Source organism: Carya illinoinensis, chromosome 9 (genome assembly GCF_018687715.1).
Source record: "Carya illinoinensis cultivar Pawnee chromosome 9, C.illinoinensisPawnee_v1, whole genome shotgun sequence".
Classification (NCBI taxonomy): domain Eukaryota; kingdom Viridiplantae; phylum Streptophyta; class Magnoliopsida; order Fagales; family Juglandaceae; genus Carya; species Carya illinoinensis.
In genome coordinates, this window is record NC_056760.1 from 43,064,750 (window position 1) to 43,083,282 (window position 18,533).

The window sequence follows — 18,533 nt, forward strand, 5'->3', positions numbered from 1 at the left end:
GCTTGTGTCTGATTTTAGGCCCATCAGTTTTTGTAATGTAATATACAAGTTGATTTAAAAAACTTTTGCCAATAGACTGAAGGATATATTGCCAAATATTATCTCAAACTCACAAAGTGCTTTTGTACCTGAAAGATTCATTATTGATAATATCCTTGTGGCTTATAAATTGGTGCACTTTCTCAGACAGAAAAGAGTTTCCAAAAAGGGTTTTATGTCATTGAAACTTGATATGAGTAAGGTATATGATAGAGTGGAATGAAGGTTTTTAGAAACAGATATGAAGAAAATGGGCTTTGGAGGGAAATGGATTGATTTGGTCATGCAGTGTGTGAAGTCTGTCTCTTTTTCAATAGTGGTGCATGGAGAGCCAAAATGTCCTTTATACCCCACTTGAGGACTAAGGCAAGGGGATCACATTCCCCTTACCTTTTTCTGTCATGCACTGAAGGCTTGATATCACTATTTCAGCATGCTAAAGTGTATAAACAAGTTTATGGCATACAAATTTGCAAGGGAGCACCAAAGATTAATCATCTTTTATTTGTAGATGATAGTGTTCTTTTTTGTAGGGTAACTTCGCAGACCAGTCTGAATATACAACACCTACTTAAGGTTTATGAGCTAGCTTATGGTCAAAAGGTGAATAGAGAAAAGACTTCTATGGTATTTAGCAAGAATGTGCCAAATAGACAATAGGAGGAGGTAATGGCTTTCTGGGGGGAAGTCCAGCATTACTAGCAGTATGAAAAATACTTAGGTCTTCCTCCTATGGTGGGTAGAGGCAAGAAAAAAACTTTTTCTAACCTGAAGCAGAAAGTATAGAATAAGCTAAAGGGTTGGAAGGAAAAGTTGCTATCTCAAGAAGGCAAAGAAGTTCTGACCAAGGTTGTGGCTTTGGCTATTCCAACATACACTATGAGCTACTTCAAACTTCCTGCTACACTTTGCACTGAGCTAGAAAACATGCTAGCAAAATTGTGGTGGGGTGAAAACAATGTTAGGTGGGTGAGTTGGAAGAAAATGTGAGGCAAAAACTAATGGAAGGATGGGTTTTAAGGATTTACAAATTTTAAAGCAAGCCCTACTTGCCAAGCAAGGTTGGAGGATCATGAAAGAAGACACAACACTGTTGCATCACATTTTTAAAGCCAAGTATTTTTTACATACAAGTTTCAGTGAATCAACCTTAGGGTCTGCTCCTTCTTATGTATGGAGAGGTACCTGGGAGTCAAACAAGAACCTGTTGAAATGGTGTAGATGGAGGGTGGGGGATGGTAAGTCAATTAATATATGGATAGACTATTGGCTTCCAACCCATATACTGATTCATAATACGTCATCTACATGTCTTGAATAGGCCTCTCAAACAGTAGCAAACCTTATTGATGAGGTGACTAAGTGTTGGGACTGTTTGTGGCTAAGCCCTTGATCAAACAATGTAGGAAGGAGAATGCTTAGATGCTTAGGATCAGAGAAATGTGTGGAAGAAATTATGGCAAATAAAGATATCAAATAGAGTGAAAGTTTTTGCATAGAGAGCCTGCTAAAATGGGCTTCCAACTTTGTAGAACTTAAAATAGAGAAAAAAAAATTATGGAGGCCTCTTGTAGGTGGTGTAATGAAGAGGCTGAGGATGTGAGGAATGCTTTATGCTACTGCCCTACAATTAGAGAGCATTGGCAACATCATTTCCATACTTTGATGGCAGCCGATGACAAAATGGATTTTCTGCATATTGTAATGAAAGTTATGGCAAGTGGTAATAAATGGGAGCAGTTGGAATTTTTTTTGTTGGCATGGAGGATGTGGTATAGAAGGAATCAACAGGTGTGTGAAGAAAAAATCTTAATACCTGAACAAGTTATTGAGCATGCGTTGATCTTATCTTAGGAATACAAAGAAGCTAAAGAACAAAAGCAAAAGCCAAAGTTATCCAACTGCAACTGGCAGCCCCCTCCCTAAGGGGTTTTGAAGTTAAATGTGGATGGAGCCATCTTTAATGATCAATGTAGAGTAGGGGTGGGTATGATCCTAAGAAATGAAACATGCGGAGTGATCTTGTCTACTAGTAAGAAGGAGAATGAGGTGAATGAGGTGAATGATCTTATGGAAGTGGAATTGCTTGCTATAGTAAGGGGTCTACAAATTTGTATCCCTCTGGGTATAAAGGAGCTCATTGTTGAAAGTGATTCACTACTTATGGTTAATGAGATACTTGCAGTTGGCGACTCTTTGTCTTTATTGGCCAATCTAGTCTATGAGATTAAGAACATGCTGAAAATGATTCTGAAATGTACCATTCAGCATAATGGATGTATGGCAAATGAAGCTGCTCACACATTGGCAAGACATGCTGGCATCTAGAAGACTTGATAATTTGGTAGGATTCTTTCCTTGATTGTATTTCACAGATTTTTTTAATCTGAATCTTTGATGCAAGTATGGTTGCTCATGAATAAGAGACTTATCTTGATATATATATATATATATATATATATATATATAAAGAATGTCATTTCATTAACAAAATATATTTGGAATGAAAATCTCGTCCAAAAAGAGCATTTCTCAGCTTAATTGTAGTATATTTTGTTAATTTGCTTCGATTTATACGAGTTAAATTAGAGTATTAGGGGTCTGAAATTGGTCAGCTTGAATGTTCATGACTTAACTGGATTTAAGTTCTATTAAAAAGATAAAATAATAAAGTTTTTAATTAAGGTGTGATATTTGTTGTTCTTTTGCACCAAATTAAGCACTTGTGGGAGTCTGGGACTGTTTATTGGTACTGTAGCCATGCATGTGCCTTTCAGGAGATGCGGTCACACCCAGTAGTAAAGTCTTAGAAAATGTAATTTGCATGTGCATGTGACAATATTTGTAGTGTAAAAGAATCCTACTATTGAACCCATTAGAAAGAGCGAAAGAAGGAAAAGAGAAAGCTAGAGTGGAGAATAAAGAAGACAAGAGGAGAGTGAAAAAAAAAAAAGAGAAAGAGTACTAGCATTCATGAATGTGCAAGTACCATGTAATTATTTTGAAAAAAGTGAATAAGTACAGAATTTATAAGAAAAGAGATTAATTTTTTAATAGTGAATCTTATTTTTTTTAAAGCAACTACACATCACTTATACATTTTATGTCTCTATGTAACATTACTTGAAAATAAAATAGTAAACTCTATATACTTAAATTGATCTTAATTGTTTATTTATTTGAGGAAAAAAATTAAATGTTCAGTTATTATTATTATTATTATTTTAAAATGGATAGAATTTTTTCCATTTTTCTGTTTGAATAAGAACTTAATTACATCCCGATTCAAAAAGGAAAAAAAAAAAAAAAAAAGACATTACATCCGTTAGTTTAAGAAAAATGCTTGACTCCTTCAATGGGATTGTAAAGTACCTGGAAAATTAGATGATACGTTAAAATATTCATTTAAACAATAATACATGAGTAGGTTGATCTAAAATTTCGATGAAATCACAGTGTCGACATCTTTGAACTAAAGTCTTAAAATTTGGTTGTACGGACACTGCCCGTTAGTTGCACCTTCCAAGGATGAGCCCATAATGTCCTCATTCCAAATTTTCGATTCCTAACCATTAAAGTCTGACATAATTATTAAAATTACAATATTACCCTTGCATTTTATAAATTAACATTAATATTAATGCACATTAATTACTGATAATTAACGACATATCCTTCTACTTTGTGATCTCATCCTTGGGTTTTGTTTGACAAGTGAACAAAAAGACAAGTGACCTAAGCAGTCCTAATGCATGTTTCATGCAACCATATAGAAAAATATATTTATATATGTATATTTATTTATTTACAATAATACTTGCAAACATATAAGTCTAGATATAAATGATGTTTTAATTTAGAGTACATGATGAGGCGGTATTGCAAAGAAACAAAAGGATGTTTTCGTAATATTAATATATATATATATTATATGTATGAATGGTTTATAATTTTTTTTAAACCAATTATATGTATGTTTTATAGCTAAGCCGATCTCCTATATTTTCAGCTGTTGAAATGTCGGAAGAGAAGTGAAAAAATGGCGATTGATCTTACGGATGCAGTTTGGATATTGACGAGTGTCGCTCTAAGAAAGAGCATATATATGTTCGAGGAGTTTGCAGTCATGTTGATCGATTTCCTTCCGGTTTTGGTGTCAACAATCCGGTTTTCTCGTTTCATTTTCAGTCACCCGACGCCTGTTTCTGCAGGCCGCAGGTACTCTCCCATGTCATCAATGGTGGCTCGACACGATCGGTAGTAGTCCTGCAAAGTTCAAGCCTTCATGCTCATGTGTTGGTGGCTATCTATCTCGTAAGTTTGGTTTTATCTTTTTTCTTGTTTTGCCTCGTGCTTTGAGTCATGAGTTCATTTTAAGGGCTACGATTTGCAAATAAATGTGGAATATTAATCCCAGAGACATAGTTATCTTGTGATTGATCTGTTGTGCATAATAATGCAGAATGTAGTTCTACTTCTCTTTGAGTACTTCTCAGCTTCTTGTGATTTTGGAGGATTTGCATTCTGGTTTAATTGTGTTATGTGCATCAGTGCTATACATGCATGAATATTGATGACCATGAAGCTGGGTTGGGTATTGAGATCAATCCTTATTAGAATAAATAGCCTTGATGTTCCTTAGATAAATATGTACTGAGCATTATCACAAGCACATGGTGTGCATTCTTTGTAAATACCGTAGACAATAGTTTGTTATTATCTACGGTTACCCATAACAAACTTTATTCCTTATTTGATTCCTTTACAGTGTATATATATACATGTACAATATCACATATCAATACAGTGAGAATATTACAAAATCCTCTGCTCATACTTTGCTTCATTCGCACTACTCTAACAATCCTCATCAAATATATATATATATATATATATATGATCTGTGATACAAAACGAGTACGAAAACTTGTTATTGTTTGATAGATTGGATATAATCTTCTTCATATCAAGCGTATAAGGTGTAAGCTAGCTACTACATTGATGAATTAATTAGTGGTGATGAATATATGGGAATTAATGACAATAAATAAAAAATAATTGGCTGCACCAAAACCATTAATGGGATCGGTCTCTTCATCTCCAAGTCATTCTCGAATTTACTTTAATTATATACTCTTCTTATTGAAGGAAAGTATGAAAAGGAGGCCGCCGGGAGGACAATCTTGGCCGCATGTAACCCAATTTGGCAATGCTTGTTTTGGACCTTAATTCAGTCGTTAATTAAATTAGTATGTGCTTTGGTAATTTTGAAAACTAGTAGTGGGACATGACAAGTAGTCCATTTTTAGGCATTAACTAGGAAATAATCACTCAATAGTTCTCGGCAATTACCCTAACTGACCAGTTGATCAATAGATTTTAGTACTAGATGATCAGTTGACTACAAGTTTTCTTAAATGAACAACTTCTACTTCATCATCACTTGTCAACTGATCATCTAAGTAGTATATACTGAAGAAAATTTTTATTTATCATCCCTTAAATCACATACCAACATGTGATTTATTATTTTTAATCTTTTATTTAAACACATATATATTGATATGTAAATATGTGTGTTTAAATAAAATAATAAAAATAACAAATCTTATATTGGTATATGTTATAGGGAAGAGAAGTAGCATTTCTCTATAATATCAAATTAGGGTTTGAGTTGCTGTAAATCAAAACATGGAAAATATAAAAGTACCAGTAGTACTGTCTGTAATTCTGTCATGTGACTGTTGGTGCTGTCATATAAATGTGATGCTGTCCGAATGTCAATGCATTGTCGTTGTTATATATAGTGTCAGCCTTTGGTTTTCCTGGCTAGCTAGCATTGAGTATATTTGGGTGTAGTTGGTTTTTGATGTGTAGTTTGTGATGCAATATTGTAGCATTTTGGAGAGCTAGTTGATGTCAGATGTGCATCATGTACAAATTAGACTCATTATTTAGAGAAACGCGGTGACTAGTAGATCTTATCCTCGATCTTTTACTCATCCAGATTTTCAATTCCAAGGACATATGTACACAGTACACACATGATTAACAGAAGGAAAAATAAGGACATGGCTAGTAAACAATTAAGCACCTGTGGCAGCTGTTTCTTTATTATATATGTTACTTAACTAAATTATTATTTATTTGTCATTAATTTTTCACCAGAAATGAATACTACTACTCTTTTGGGTTTTCTTCTGTGATATGCTTGATGAGATGATAGCAAGTCATCATGCTAGCTTGGGGTACTGCCTTATGCTTCAGGTGATCATGCATGAGCTAGAACCTTACAAATTACAACCATGTTTGGTTCATGATGGATGTAATTTTTTTGTATTTCTTGTTTCCTTCTCCAATTGCAACGTCCTTATTTATATTGACTGTGGATGGCAGAACTTATATAAAGGCTTGCAATATGTATATAATGTATTGACCAAGCTATTAATTTGCTTCCGCATGTGACATGATCGATGGCATTTTAAGTGCTGGTTTAAGATCATGAATACACAAAAGTGCTTTTTAACAACTTCTTGCTTCATGCGGCACAGCACTTCTCAGAGCTCTTTTTGTTTTGATTTGGATTTCAGAGCTCAAAACAAAGAACATAAGCTAGCTAGCTAGGGTTTATAGAATTTGTGACAATGTAATTTGCACAGTACATACCCAATATGTGCATGGCGATCATATATATAGTGTGCAAAGGAAGAGTGTATTATATATGTATATATAATATATATAAAGTCACATCTTTATGCAAAAATTGAAAGCAAATACCTAACAAAACTTTGGAGAAAGACATCAGACTTCAGAGAATCAAATTATATGTAAGACCACCAAACTGAAGACATGAGAGAATTATCGAGAGACAACGAGTTGTTGAATCATCGTTTTCAAAGATCATATATATATATATAGCAACTTATTCAAGCAGAAACCCGCATGGTCTCTATAGATATTATAATAATTTTCATTCACAATAGCTGAAATCATGATACCACAATTCATCAATTATAGACGAGCAGATAACATTTATTGGCATTTTTAATGATCAATGTGGAGCATGGGTGGGTATGATCCTAAGAAATGAAACATGTCGAGTGATCTTGTCTGCTAGTAAGAAAGAGAATGAGGTGAATGATCCTATAGAAGTGGAATTGCTTGCTATATTAAGAGGTCTGCAAATCTGTATCCCTCTGGGTATAAATAAGCTCATTGTTGAAAGTGATTCACCACTTATGGTTAATGAGATACTTGCAGCTGGTAACTCTTTGTCTTCACGGGGCAATCTAGTTTATGAGGTTAAGAACATGATGAGAATGATTCCGAAATGTACCATTTAGCATAATGGACTTATGGTTAATGAAGCTATTCACACATTGGTAAGACATGTCTGGCATCTAGAAGACTTGATAATTTGGTAGAATTCTTTTCTTGATTGTATTTCATAGATTATTTGGTCTAAGTCTTTGATGTAAGTGTAATTGTTCATGAATAAGAGACTTATCTTGATATGAAAAAGAAAAAAAGAATGTCATTTCGTTAACAAAATATATTTTGGAATGAAAATCTCGTCCAAAAAGAGAATTTCTCATCTTGTAGTATAATTTGTTAATTTGCTTCGATTTATACGAGTCAAATTAGAGTACTATTAGGGGTCTTCAAGATTTACTGAAATTGATCAGCTTGAATGTTCATGGCTTAACTCGATTACGGTTCTATTAAAAAGATAAAATAATAAAGTTTTTAAATAAGGTGTGATAGTTGTTGTTCTTTTGCACCAAATTAAGCACTTGTGGGACTGTTTATTGGTACTGTAGCCATGCATGTGCCTTTCAGGAGATGCGGTCACACCCAATAGTAAAGTCTTAGAAAATATAATTTGCATGTGCATGTGACAATTTTTGTAGTATAAAAGAATCCTACCATTGAACCCATTAAAAAGAGCGAAACAAGGAAAAGAGAAAGCTAGAGTGGAGAATAAAGAAGAAGACAACAGGAGAGTGAAAAAGAAGAAAAAAAAGAACGATATTAGCAAGTACTGTACAATTATTTTAAAAAAAAGTATGGAATTTATATGAAAAGAGATTAATTATTTAATATTAGATTTTTTTTTTTTTTAAATTGACTACACATTACTTACATATTTTACGTCTCTATGTAATATTACTCGAAAATAAAATAGTAAACTCTATATACTTAAATTGATCTTAATTGTTTATTTATTTGAGGAAAAAAATTAAATGTTCAATTATTATTATTATTCTTTTAAAAATGGATAGAATTTTTTCCATTTTTCTGTTTGAATAGGAACTTAATTACATCCCGATTCAAAAAAAAAAAAAAAAAAAGAAAAATAGACATACATTCATTAGTTTAAGAAGAATGCCTGACTCCTTCAATGGGATCGACTAGAAAATTAGATGATATGTTAAAATATTCATTTAAACAATAATACATGAGTAGGTTGATCTGAAAATTCGATGAAATCACAGTGTCGACATCTTTGAACTAAAGTCTTCAAATTTGGTTGTACGCACACTGCCCATTAGCCGCACCTTCCAAGGATGAGCCCATAATGTCTTCATTCCAAATTTTCGATTCCTAGACATTAAAGTCTGACATAATTAATAAAATTACAATATTACCCTTGCATTTTATAAATTAACATTAATATTAATGCACATTAATTACTGATAATTAACGACATATCCTTCTACTTTATGATCTCATCCTCGGGTTTGGTTTGACAAGTGAACAAAAAGACAAGTGATCCTTAAGTAGTCCGACTGCATGTTTCATGCAACCATATAGAAAAATATATTTATATATGTATATTTATTTATTTACAAATTACAATAATACTTGCAAACATATAAGGCTAGACATACATGATGTTTTAATTTAGAGTACATGATGAGGCGGTATTGCAAAGAAACAAATGGATGTTTTCGTAATATTAATATATATATTATATATGTATGAATGTTTTATAATTTTTTTAAACCAATTATATGTATGTTTTGTAACTTATAAGCCGATCTCCTATATTTTTAGCTGTTGAAATGTCGGAAGAGAAGTGAAAAAAATGGCGATTGATCTTACGGATGCAGTTTGGATATTGACGAGTGTCGCTCTAAGAAAGAGCATATATATATTCGAGGAGTTTGCAGTCATGTTGATCAATTTCGTTCCAGTTTTGGTGTCAACAATCCGGTTTTCTCGTTTCATTTTCAGTCACCCGACGCCTGTTTCTGCAGGCCGCAGGTACTCTCCCATGTCAACAATGGTGGCTCGACACGATCGGTAGTAGTCCTGCAAAGTTCAAGCCTTCATGCTCATGTGTTGGTGGCTATCTATCTCGTAAGTTTGGTTTTTATCTTTTTTCTTGTTTTGCCTCGTGCTTTGAGTCATGAGTTCATTTTAAGGCTACGATTTGCAAATAAATGTGGAATATTAATCCCAGAGACATATATAGTTCTCTTCTTAATCTGTGCGCATAATAATGCAGAATGTAGTTCTACTTCTCTTTGAGTACTTCTCAGCTTGGTGTGATTTTGGAGGATTTGTATTCTGGTTTAATTGTGTTATGTGCCTCAGTGCTATACATGCATGAATATTGATGACCATGAAGCTGGGTTGGGTATTGAGATCAATCCCAAATATATATATGATCTGTGATACAAAACGAGTACGAAAACTTGTTATTGTTTGATAGATTGGATATACCCTTCTTCATATCAAGCTTGTAAGGTCTAGGCTAACTACTACATTGATCGATTTAATGATGATGAATATATGGGAATTAATGAAAATAAATAAAAGATAATTGGCTGCACCAAAACCATTTTCATTATTGATTTTAAAGGGTACTAATGAAACTAAACAAAAATCTAGTTGCAAGCATAATTGCGTACTAATACGTGCACCAATCTACTGTGATTAGTTAAAAAGTAGATTTTATTGAAAATAATGTGAATTTAAATTTTGAATATGAAGGAATCAGTATTGGTACACAGATTAGTATGCGACTTTGTTTGGACGTAGCAAAAATCTGAAACTAATTAATAGGATAGATCTCATCATCTCCAAGTCATTCTCCAATTTACTTTAATTATATACTCTTGATCTTATTGAAGGAAAGTATGAAAAGGGATGACAATCTTGGCCGCATGTAATCCAATTTGGCAATGCTTGTTTTGGACCTTACTTCAGTCGTTAATTACCAGGAATAATCACTCATAGTTCTCTGCAATTACCCTAACTGGCCGCCGGTTCAATAGACTTAATTTAGAACTAGATGCTCGGTTGACTACAATTTTTCTTAAATGAACAACTTCTACTTCATCATCACTTGTCAACTATCATCTAAGTAGTATAAATTGAAGAAAAATTCTATTTATCATCCCTTACATCACACACCATCATGTGATTTATCATTTTTAATCTTTTATTTAAACACATACATATCGATGTGTAAATATGTATATTTAAATAAAATAATAGAAATAACAAAATATATATTGATACGAGGTGTGGGGGAAGAGAAGTAACATTTCTCTATAATATAAAATTAGGGTTTGAGTTGCTGTAAATCAAAACATGGAAAGTATAAAAGTACCAGTAATGTCTGTAATTCTGTCATGTGACTGTTGGTGCTGTCATATAAATGTGACGCTGTCCGAATGTCAATGCATTGTCGTTGTTATATAGTGTCACAACCTTTGGTTTTCCTGGCTAGCTAGCATTGAGTATATTTGGGTGTAGTTGGTTTTTGATGTGTAGTTTGTGATGCAATATTGTAGCATTTTGGAGAGCTTTGATGTCAGATGTGCATCATGTACAAATTAGACTCATTTAGAGAGACTCGGTGACTAGCAGATCTTATCCTCGATTTTTTACTCATCCAGATTTTCAATTCCAAGGACATATGTACAGAGTACACACATGATCAACAGAAGGAAAAATAAGGACATGGCTAGTTATAAACAATTAAGCACCTGTGGCAGCTGTTTCTTTATTATGTATGTTACTTAACTAAATTATTATTTATTTGCCATTAATTTTTCCCCAGATAAAAATGAATACTACTACTCTTTGGGGTTTTCTTCTGTGATATGCTTGATGAGATGATAGCAAGTCATCATGCTAGCCTGGGGTACTGCCTTATGCTTCAAGTGATCATGCATGAGCTAGAACCTTACAAATTACAATCATGTTTGGTTCATGATGGATGTACTTTTTTTTGTATTTCTTGTTTCCTTCTCCAATTGCAACGTACGTACTTATATTGACTGTGGATGGCAGAACTTTTATATAGGGTTGCAATATGTATATAATGTATTGACCAAGCTATTAATTTGCTTCCACATGGGACAAGATCGACGGTGTTTTAAGTGCTGGTTTAAGATCACGAATACACGAAGTGCTTTTTAATAACTTCTTGCTTCATGCAGAACAGCACTTCTCAGAGCTCTTTTTGTTTTGATTTGGATTTCTGAGCTCAAAACAAAGAACATAAGCTAGCTAGCTAGCTAGGGTCTATAGAATTTGTGACAATGTAATTTGCACAGTACATACCCAATGTGTGCATGGCGATCATATATATATATATGTAGTGTGCAAAGGAAGAGTGTACCATATATCTTATTATTAATAAGTGCCAATAGCTTAAGCTACAGTTTTTTCGTCTAATATTTTCATTTCCAATTTTACCCTTACTTTTATTCCAAAATTTTGATCGGTTTGCTTATATTTTTCTTTTGCTGACAAATGTTTTGGTCTTTTTATTTCCACCTCCGTGTTCCAATGTCTTCGTCACATCTATGAACTTATCACTTCTTCTTTGTTCTTGTTGCCTATCCGACATTCACACCCATTTCTCACAAACCTCTCTCTCTCTCTCTCTCTCTCTCTCTCTCTCTCTCTCTCTCTCTTCACTTATTCCTCTTCACCGCCACACCCTCGCCTCTAGCAAAGCATAACAGAGACACCACCGCCTCCGTCAGTGAAGCACGATCTCTCGCGTCGGATCTCTGACCCGTGGTTTGATCATCCATCCTCCTTTCCAACCTCAACCCCGCATGCCTCCGGTCTCAGCCCGACGAAGACGAAGATGGAGACAAAGGCAGAGAAATACCATCCTCCATCTGAATGAGAAATAGAGGTCGGTGAAGAAGAATACCGATGGATCTTCCCAAAGCTAAGTTTTTTTTCAAAATTTTTTTTCCAAACGACGAATGTTTGAATGATTACTTTACTGAACCATCAAAATCAGAAGATTTTGTTCAATGTTTTTGAGTTTTTTTTTTTTTTTTGGTGTGATGGACATCCGTATGATTTTGATTCCTTCTGTTGGGGTTATTTTCTGTGAGAAAATGATCTATCGGATCATATGCATATAAGCATATGTGGCTTTTATTCTGTTGATCTCTCTCTGCACTTTTTTAATTTATGTATTATTTTCTTTATGGATTTGATGATATGTTCTGTGATTTTTGTTTGCAGGGGAAGGAGAATATTACTCCGATTGGCTCAAAGATCACAATAATTTCAACTTCGTGCCTTGTTTTTTATGTATTTGTTTATCATAACCAATGTTTCATTTGTTTGCTTAGGAAAGCCTAATGGGTTTTTTATTACTCTGCTTGATTGAAGTGTTTGGTAGAGTTAAAAATTTCCTGAAATGTTTAATTTTAAATTGCTCTCACTGCCTTGTATCAGGATCACATGCGACAAGCTGGCGATGATTATAGTCATAGAAGTGCACCATGACGATAGCCTCGGATCGCTTTTATATATATGTGAATTTATTCATCTCTATGAAATTTTTAATAACTCTTTAAAACTTTTTTCCAATGAAGAAAGATATATATGATAATATTTGGTTTGGACGGAAAGTGGGCAAGTTGAGTGGAGTAGGTCGATCCATGATTAGAGCAGAGTCACGATCAAGTCGACATCTAACCTAACATTGGTGAAGCCCCATACAGAAACAATTCATCTGAACTTGGTGCAAAAATCAATGTTTGTGTATTTCCGTAGGACAAGACCTTCATAAAATTATTAAAAGAATTTTAAGCGGTGGACTTCAGACGGTAAAATAGTATTTCTCTTATATATGCATGCTTCTTTTGATTTTGTTTGTTTGGCATCTAGCCAACTGCCAACACCATTGATCTATATAATATTCTAATATAATATTTCTTGTCATCATGGTGCAAATATATCCTCATCTTTTTGAAGAATAAAATGGAGGAGGAGTTATATTATCTTGGACCCAAAACATTTTTTTTTTCTTTTTTAGTTTTGAGAGAAGCCAAATTAAAGCATGCAACCAAGACCTTACAAAATGGATACATAGAATTAATTACAAAATATTCAACTTGATCTATCTTTGATTTCCTCTATCTATAGATATATATACATGATACATATAATTATACTTTGGGGGACAGAGGAATTGCTACATACGGACCCTCAAAACCAATAATTGGAAGATACGAGAGAGCTCTTGTACGGTTATACCAATCATCAAACTTTAAGGTGATCTCAGGTGCCCAATATTAAGGCTATTTAATTTTGAAAACAATGAATACTGTTTACTTGGAAGATAAGGCAGAACTATTTATAGAGAGAGAGGCTTTGCCAGCTGGTTCAAAGGACAGAGACATTAGGAAACATATATGTTAAGTTATTGATCACTAGATTGTGACCTTTAACAGCTTGTACAGTCGAAGATTTTAAAAAACTTCAAATGCATGGGGTCATGCATCCATATCTATATGATCTACTTCAATTAATGTGATTACTGTACTTTCACCCTTTGATTTAATTAGTTGGCATTTCTCTTCTACTTTTACTTTATTCAATATTTTGCTTGTTTTGAAAACACACATAATATCTGACCTCTTTTCTGAATGTGCACACCAAACTCGAAAAAGTAGGGTTTGTTTAGATATCAAGATTGAAAAAGACAAATGAAATAGTCGTGCCTTTATTACTTAGTTTAATAAATAACTCAAAATGATCATTTTGGATATATAGTATGTCAACTTTCTTTTCTATATACACATATTAAAATAGCTTGAATATCAAACTCCCAACAAATAATATTAAATTATTCAGGAAACTAACATTTATTGACTGTCTTGTAACAACTCCCAAAAACGGGTCACACTAAAACAAAAGAAATAGAATTTTAAAACATTTTAATTTTTTTCTTTTACATTTTAGATTCTCAACAAAATTTTATTTATAACTCATATATTAAGCAAAAACATTTAAATGAACTGTGTATTAATATCTAGATAACAAAAAACTTTTATAAACATTATTATTAAATTTTAAGTCATTATTAATGTATAAATTAAAAAAAAAATTTACAACATTCTAAATTTTATTTATTTATGTTTTTAATTCTTAATATAATTTTATACAAAATTCATATATGAATTGAAACAATTTAAATGAAGTATATGCTAATAGTTAAATAATGAAATTTTTTTATAAACATTATCATTAAATTTACAGAAAGGACATGCATTGATGAACTTAAGCCGATCACCCTCAATCCACTTCTAAATGTTTATCCACACCTCCATGTAAAAATTATCATTTTAGAAAAAGTGTGTAGGAAAACAAAAAGGGATGGGGCCTGGGGATTATATTAATATTTAATTATAACGATTTGAAAATGCATTATTAGTATAATGGTTTAGGTGGTTCACTTTGACGTAATGACGATTTAGGTGATTTGAATTTTAGAGCCTTGGAATCAATGACTTTTAATATTCAAATATTATTCCAAAAGGAGGCCAGGCCAGCAAACTTTGGCGGTACTGGCCTGTGGTAATGGACAATTGACAAAGATGTGTCAAAAAAACCTACATATATAATATGCTGCTTGATGAAAATTATTCTAATGATAAACAAAAAAAATGATATAAATAATTTTACTATTTATAAGTAAGAAGTAATAAAGAATGAAAAGAACTAATTTGGTAATATAATATAATTAATGGCATATAGTTTAGAGATGTACTTTTGAATGACCCCTAACCCACCTAATCACAATTCACACAGGTCAGTAGAAGAGGGACATGGGGCTCCACTCTCCTTTGACAAAGTAAAAAGACTGTTCAATAGGCTTTGATAAATCCCTTTCTTAACAGAAATGCTTAGGTTCTTTTTTTCCAAAACGTGAGTATTGGTTTGGTCCTCAACCACTCCCCTCGCTCTCATAAAATAGAGACAACTAAAATAGTGGTCTACTGTTGGACCAAAAAGTGACCCATTTGGGTGTCTGTATTGTGACATTATGCATAACTACTATCTGGATTGCTTTCTATATATATATATATATATATATAACTATAACTATTACAACTACCATTGTAAAAAACTAAACAAAATATCCATTTCGTTGTTGACTTGTTGTGGCATAAGCCATCTATTTCCCACCAGCGGTTGTCATGGGGAGGAAAATCGTGGCTAAATAACATATTTCTTGTAATGTTTGTGCTAATCTACATTCGATAATTTTGGGCGTTTGTAACGATGGAGCCCATAAATAATTGAATTATATAATGATCGACAGCTTTGAATTCAAATTTACAAATTCTCAACACGAAATTAACACAATTCAAAACGAAAATTAGCGGATAAACGTCAAGGATCCTTATTAATGGTGAATAAAACTATTCTATTTCTTGGCGGTACAGGTGGAATCGGATAAGAACAATAGAGAAGTCATCGTTTGAATAGTTGAAAACCCATTACGTGAATTTTTTAAAACTTTCATGATGCTCATCTAATCTCTATCGAATAAAAAAGTTTACAGGGAAAGTTGGTGCTAAGTCCCTTTCTCGAAAGCTCCCTCCTACCGACACATCTAAGAGCTCTCGCTCGGATTTGGTTTTGAGGAGACAAAGACCTATGTTCATTCAAAGAACAAAACAACAGTTAGTTCTTGATTATCAACTTACTATGGTTCAAATCTTTTTCTTCTAATATAATCAGATCCTAATAAAAACCATGAAAAATCAGTACCTGATTTGATCTTTGGAACCGAATCGTTTGTTGCAGGATTGCTTTTGGATTCAATGCACGACACCCCACCTGCACCATAAATTAAAAAGAATTAAATATGTAAGCAGTCGAAATAAAGAGATAAAATGATCGACATACTAACTTTATTCAATAATTAAATAAACTCTTCCATCTTATGTACACGTGTTATTGATTCCGGTACATGATTTGGCATATTCTCCCTCTCTTACATCTTCCCTGCCAACGTGCATGTATCATTCGACACATAGAGGTGCTGATAATTATTAGATGTGTCAACAACTTGAAGGAGCTTTCAAAGCATTTTCACGTGCTGGCTTAATTTACGAACCAAATTCAAAACGGTAGTTGGATTATCTTCTAAGTTCTCAAAGCATTCGCATTAGATTGACTATTTTAATTTTTAAAATTTGAAAAATATGTAATTTTTTATTTTTTAGCTAATCACTTAACTCTTAAAATTTATATTAAATTAACCATCACATTCTCTATAATAATAAAATATTATTATTTTTAAATTTTTAATTTTTTTTCTAATGTTCGATAACTTGCGATAATCATATTTATTTTCATATTCATAATCTAATAATCTATAATATAATAATTTTATATGTATATAGATGACAAAATCTCATATATAAATAAAAATTCCATATGTATAATCTATAATAATCACATTTCTATAATATAATAATCTCAAAATATAACAAAATAATTTATTATTTTGTCTTACTAAATATCTTGTTGAACTTAAACAGTAGGGTTTTAACTTTTTTTTCACAACAAAAATGCACATGCATGCCGGACCCTACCGAAATACTATTGAGAGCGATATGAGAGACTTCATTAGAAAAGAAAGGCTCCCTCATAATATTATCTATTGTTAATTACACAGTGCAAAGTGGGGCTAATCGACATCACCTCTATCCATGAGCAAACATTTTCTTAGATGCCTCACCATGCCAAAAAGTCAACAGAAAGACTCAAAAGTCTCCACAATATTTCACAGGGACGTGGATATGCGTGTGCAATTGTGCATGGAATATGTTGCGTGGGTTGGAATAATGATACGCTATTCTCGCACGTTTTTGGAGCCTATGAAGAAAAAAAGGGGGCCGACGCCGGGGCCGGCGACCAGGCAATAATTTAGAGAATAATTATTTATTAATATCGGTGGGTCTCGCTTGTTTGCACTGAATTCCAATTTTACATTTTGTGATTCCGAAATTAATTAATTAACTAATAAAAAAAACCCAATTAAAATATAAAATACTGAAGTAGTATTTTTGGCTCTGTCTGTGTCAAACGTATTGAATTTATCAAATCTAAGGCTTAATTATTATTATTTTAAAAAAAAGTAAATAACTAAAAAAAAAAAATACTAACCAACGCCACAAAAAACCATAAGACTTTTCATATGCCCCAGACCATCTTATTTAAGTGATCACATGTTTTGCTCCGGCCACGAGCTTTGTTTTTTTTTTTTTTTTCTGAGGGAAATATACTACTATTAAAAAACTAAAAAAAATACAGTTAAGTACTATTATATTTGTTAGTTTTAAAAAATAAAGATAGACAATTTCAGAAAATATAATAAACGGGTAGCATAATGTATTAAATATGATGTTATATCATGTTCATAGTGTTGCGAGTAGAGCAGTTAATCTAACAATGTAACGGGTCGAAGACAGACTTAGTTGAGCATCCAAACAAGTCGTAATTCACAAAAAAAAAAAAAACCGAAAACCGTTTTAAGGACGGCTGGTTTTCATTTGGTGGGACAGAATCCACTTCTCAGCACAAAAATATTGCATGTGGGTTTCTCTTGTGTGTATTGTCATGTACACAAACCTCCCACATTCCTCTAACGAAATAAAAGTAAGAAAAATATAGTTGTAAGCACAATTGTGTACTGATCTGTACACCAATGTGATGTGATTGATCAAAAAGTAGATTTTATTGAAAACAATGTTAATTTAAATTTGAAGTATGAATGAATCAGTATTGGTACACAGATTAGTACGCGACTGTGCTTGCATATAACAAAACTCATAAAAGTATTCCCCATTGAGCCACCCCGACTTCTATTATTTCGCTCCTCACCTTCTCTTTCCTCTCACTTCTTTTCTCTACTTTTTTTTGCCCTATCTCATAGGGTTTTCATGTCCTGGTAGTTTTGTTACTCTCATGAACTCCTGGCCTAAAGCTCTGTACAAAGAGATTTTGGCCGTTGTCTTCTTTGGGTTTCTCTTTTTTGTTTTCTTTGGAGGGTTTTCTGGTGGAAAACGGTGCGGATTCGACCTCCTGGGTTTTTTCAGCCGTACCCATGTCTGAGATCTTCGATTTCAGTGGTAAGCTCTCGATTGTCTTAGAAAAACATAAGCGATATACTTTAAATATTCTTCTAAATGACATAGTTAGTAGAG

General features: G+C 32.9%; 1 long non-coding RNA gene across 1 annotated transcript; it reads left to right on the forward strand.

Moving 5' to 3' along the window:
* Positions 1 to 3,780: 3,780 nt before the first annotated feature.
* On the forward strand, positions 3,781 to 9,646 carry LOC122275747. Its single transcript, XR_006228691.1, has 2 exons — positions 3,781 to 4,353; positions 9,097 to 9,646. It is a non-coding gene; the product is annotated as an uncharacterized LOC122275747 (long non-coding RNA).
* Positions 9,647 to 18,533: the final 8,887 nt, after the last annotated feature.